The following is a 5,321-nucleotide window of genomic DNA, read 5'->3' on the forward strand; positions in this document are numbered from 1 at the left end:
AAATGCTGAGCAGCTTCTATATTTAAGTGGTGAGGATGTGTGCATTAATGAAAAGCAACACATCCATTATTACTAAGTAGTACTGATAAATATTAAAATGTGCACTTTCAATATTTTGATATTTAAAATTTTTGACTAAAAGCAACTCTACCCTAATGGAAGTTCCAAGAAATGGAAATCTCATCCTTTGTTGTCTGATCAATATACCTTCAGCTTTTTTTATTTTCCTTTTACGAGACCTCTTGTGTAGCTTTTTTGGCAGAACTGTGTTTCATTGCTATTTGCATAGAATATAAATATTTGATTTTTACATTTACATTAAAATGATAAAAGAAATTTATCATTCAATATATAATGTTTTTTGAACTGAATTAGAACATACACATATTCTGTCTTTATATACATATTGGCTGACTGTTCCATTTTGGTTATTAATGTTTATCTTAGTCAAATCTCTGAATTGACTGCATTGATTACTAAATGCAAAACACTGTATCTTTTGAAAATAAAGCCTTAATAATTGGATTTTCAAAATATAATAAAATTTACATGTTCCTGATAAATGAAATATTGAGACCTAGATGTGTTGCATTGTTGGCCTGAGAAGTAACAAGTATACATATATAAATAGTTGTCTGAAAATTCTCTAGCATTTTTCTGACTTGAAGCATCACTTATTTTTATTTTTCAATATGTGTTTATTTTTAATATTTATTTTTCTAATATGATGATGTTACTGGGTCATATTAAAGATTAAATGAATCAAAATATATAATATAAGACTGAAAACTTGATGTACTTAGAAGTGTTTGCAAAGATTTTCCCAGCTTCTCTTTGAAGAAAGAAATATACTAATATAAATGGATAGTTTCATGTGGAGTTATCATATTTAATGTATCTATTTTAACTTTTAGATAATTAGGAAACCTGGAGAATTTTAAGGGAAATTCTATTATCACAAGGATTTTACTGACCAACCGCTCATTGATTAAACTTGTAAGTCATATCTATGGTTTAATTATCAATATGAATTACTTATTAACCAGTGTGGGTGACACTGGGTTCTCAAAATGGCCTTCCCTAAGAAGCCAGAATAAATTCTTTATTAAAAATACTGGAAATAACTGAATATTGCTATCCCAGTGTATTTTACCAGTTCCCATGCCCAAGTAATTTAAACCCCAAAAGAACATGAATAGTAACAGTGGTTAATACTTTTGTTTGTTCTCCAGCGTATATACTTGATCTGAGATAGCAAATAACCTTGGGAGTGTTGTTCCGGGTTTCTTTAATACCAGTTTGCCACATTAAAAGTGTTATCCATGGAATGTTGAATAAGATAGTGTTTCTTTAGTTCTCTCATAACTTTCTATTTCCCAGAGATCTGAGAACAAAACAAATGTGTTGGCAATTCAACTTCCATTTATTTCTTAGATTTTCAAAATGGCATCCTTCACTAGCTAGCTTCAGGGTGCAACTGTAATAAGTAAAGGATACAATAAATTAAAATGCTCAAGAAAACAGCTTAGAGCAATATTAAAACAGCATGACAAGAATCATTAAAATAGTGAATATCCATTATATCTTGCTGCATCATTGCATATGACAATCTGGGAACATTCTTTTGCATGATTTTGTATAAGGTCAACACACAGAGAATTTATCAGTTTCTAGCAGGCAGTAAGTGCATGTTGGATTACTGAATAAATACGTAAATAAATGCTTAAACATTCAAGGACTAGAATGGGAGGGGAAAAGTTTTACATACTGCATGAGATGCCCTAAGGAAATTGAAACCCTAGTTATTAACAGTACTAAAATATTGCTTTGTATCAGTAAATATTTTATTTCAGGTAACTTTCAATACATTAGAAAGATATACTAATTGTATTACTGATTGGAATATTTTATGTGATATATTTTATTTAAGGGAAAAATAACAGCAGGGACAATGACACATTTGTAGCAATTTATAATCTTAATCACACTTATCATAGATATGAGTAAGAAAAAGCAATATTATAAAAAAAGCACAAAATATTTTGAATAAATAAATAAAATATATTATGAAAGAGAAAAAATAAAAAGCAAAGAGATTAATTTTGTCTAGGCCAATTTTAACTGAACAACCCATTTAAAATGTCATTATTTTAGGCAATAAATGTAATATATTTTAAAATTAGTGCATATATTATAGATTATTTTGAGTCTAGATAATGGCTCATTGTTCCCTTCACATAATTGGAGTACTCTCTTTCCAAATCTGTGCTCATATTCTCTCCATAGTTTATATACATTATAATACTTGCACTCTCCTTTGAAACACTCATCTACCCAGCACACTGAAAATTATTTTTCTATTGTCTAATGATGAGCCCAGATTCATTACTTTCTTGTTCACTATATCACATGGATTAGAAAAGTCTTCAGCATATTTCTGTTCAATAGAAATTGATTGTATAAATATTTAGCTTGCTATGGAGCTCAGAGATCCTGGGGTTCCTGCATCTCATAGTGCAATAATCTCCTTGAACACTCTCTTCTCTTACAGTAAGATGCCAGGAGCATCTGAAGAGGAGAGCATCACAATGATGGGAGGAGAGGAGTGAGAACTTGAAAGAAGTGGTAGGCTCAAAATGGTAGGCTCAAAAGCTAGGAAACTTCAGATTTAAAACCAATTGAAAGGGAAGATAGAGTTTCTTCTTCCTGCAGCCATTAAAAAAAAAATAGATAACCAAAGGAAGGAAAAGAGAAGCAAAAAGTTGTCAAAGATGCGATTCAGAAAAATCAGGTTTATTAAAGAAAACCGTCTGAACCATTATAAAATAAATTATTGGTCTACTTTCTCTAAAACAGCCATTAAAAAACTGATGTAAGTCCATCACTAGCACTCCTATCTCTCAGAATGCTGTCATGGCTATTCCTGATGTCTCTAAAATCTTTGCTGGCACAGTGGTAGAATCGGCAGTGAATTTGTTTGAGGTGGGAAGGGCCCTCCAAAACTATAGAAAAATATGAGCGATAGAATTTAGAGGTTAAAGTTTAAGGGAGTAAATCCTCAGTTCATGTCACAAAAGCATCATAATCTATTATACCAAATTGTAGGAAGGCATATTACCAGTAAAGGGACTAAAATGTCGACTGCAGATATTCTATAAATGAGCTATTCTTCACTTGAACTTATTAGTTCTTTAAGTATAAAATGATCCGATCTTCTCTGACCTTGTATGCAGTCTAATTCATATTTGCTTTGGTGAAACTTAAGACCTTTTAATTCGATGTGGGGCCCTTTAATTCAATTTGGGGTTTTGGACTACTAAGAAGGGGGAAGAATCATGAGCTTTGAATATCCTATTTAAGAAGGGTTGCTTTCGACAATCAGAGCTCTTCTAAGGGAGCTTTTACAGTTCCATCATTGAAGTCTCAATTTTATATGACTTAATGAAGTTGTATTTTATAACTGATTTTAGCAAGGAAAAAAATAAATTTGGGTTTGCAATATTCTATCATGGATAATGCAGTGTTAGCACAAAGACTATTGGAACAGTTTGTACTTTTAAACATTTAGCATTATCTTGTGGTTTTTAAAATGTGACCACACCAAAAAAAAAAAAAAAAAGACTGAATGAAGCAAATTTAGTAATATGGAAAGCAACTGAACTAGATTATATGTTTGAAATGTATTATAAAAATGTTCAAAATAGTTATTTACAATTTCTATTCACCCATATAAAGAATACATTCATTTTCATGTATTCGTAAGTAGAAGTACATATCTTGACATACCTTGGTGTTCATATTTTAGAAAAACAGAGAAACAGAAACACACTTGAGTTCTTTTTATTCTTCATTGGTCTCATTTTCACATTCCTAAAGTACCTTTCAAAATGTTACCTGTGGATTTATAAAGTGGTAAACATTCAACCATAAAAAGTTGAATTTAAAAGGCTGTTTCAGCAGACACTAGCAATGCCCTATCATAACCATCAGCACTCACTCTCTAGTTTATGTCAAATGCTTCTTCTTTTAATCATCTGTGACTCTCTACTTGTGTGATTTCTCTGTGCACAAGAGCATACTCTTCTCACTCATGGGTCAGACTGGGAGTGCTGGGAAGCAGGTTGTATGGTTAACTGTTTTGATAGCAGCTTTCAAACAATGAGGAATCAGAATGTATAAATAAAAACATTTTTCTTATGCTTTAGGTGAGATTACTCTGAGTCATGTTCTATATTGTCTCCCAGAAGTCCCCATTGGGATTGCACCTCAGTTGTCTACCTGCTTGTTAACAACTTGTTATAGGCTTTCTCCGTCTCACTACACTGCCCCGCTACTGCCACTTCCCAGAATCAATTCCCAGCTAAACCTTTTGTGCTTGCTCACATCCTTATTTGAAACTTTGCTTCTGGCGAGAAGAATCCACAGCTCTTATGAAAAAGTGATTATCTTAAAAAAGAAAGACCGACGACAGCCATACCACCCTGAATGTGCCCGATCTCATCTGATCTTGGAAGCTAAGCAGGGTTGGGCCTGGTGAGTACGTGGATGGGAGACAAGCTACGAAGACCAGGTGCTGTAGGTATTAAAAAATAAAAAAAGTAAAGAACCTTGTGAACTTAGGGAACTGTGGAAAAGAAATAACCACAAGATGAGGAAATAGATTGAACTACCATATAAAGGAAAGAACTGTGAAAGAAAATAGAGAAAATCTTAAATATAAAAAGAGCAAAAAGTGATATGGAGAAAACAGAAATGAAAGGCAAAGAAGATGATATAATATACTAAAAAAAAAAAAAAAAACAAGAGAGCAAGTAAAATCTAAAAAAAAAAAAAAAAGTGGTTGGTCACTAGTTCTTTTCACCTGTTATTTTCTTAGCATGATATTCTGGACAAGAAACTGGGTGATCCAGCTACTCAGGTTTCTGAGAGGCTGGGAGATAAGGGAAGAATAGTTTACACTCATGGTAGTCTTTGCAGAACCTAAGAATAAGCATCAAATATAAAACAGAGAGTTTGTTTTATATTTGGTTTGCTTTTGGTATCATTTCAAACCAAAAATGTGTGTTTAATATGTATGTCAAAAAAAAGTAGTAGTGAGGAGTCAGTGCACAGAGAACCATGGAAGATGAGCATAGGGATAGCAAATCAGGATTAATGCAAGAACAGGATAGCCTAAGCAAATCCTGGAAGAACTGTTAACAAACTTCATTTGGCTTTAATTCTTGTGGAAAAGAACTGTGTCTCTTGTTTCTCCAAGACATTGGAGAGTTGTTTTCCTTACTTTTGGGTAAATACATAAGAGTAAAATTGCAGTCTTAGGG

General features: G+C 32.4%; 1 pseudogene; it reads left to right on the forward strand.

Annotated features, from left to right (window-relative positions):
* Positions 1-4,463: 4,463 nt before the first annotated feature.
* On the forward strand, positions 4,464-4,582 carry LOC112481218 (annotated as a pseudogene).
* Positions 4,583-5,321: the final 739 nt, after the last annotated feature.

This window comes from Pteropus alecto, unplaced genomic scaffold, assembly GCF_000325575.1.
Source record: "Pteropus alecto unplaced genomic scaffold, ASM32557v1 scaffold565, whole genome shotgun sequence".
Taxonomy (NCBI): domain Eukaryota; kingdom Metazoa; phylum Chordata; class Mammalia; order Chiroptera; family Pteropodidae; genus Pteropus; species Pteropus alecto.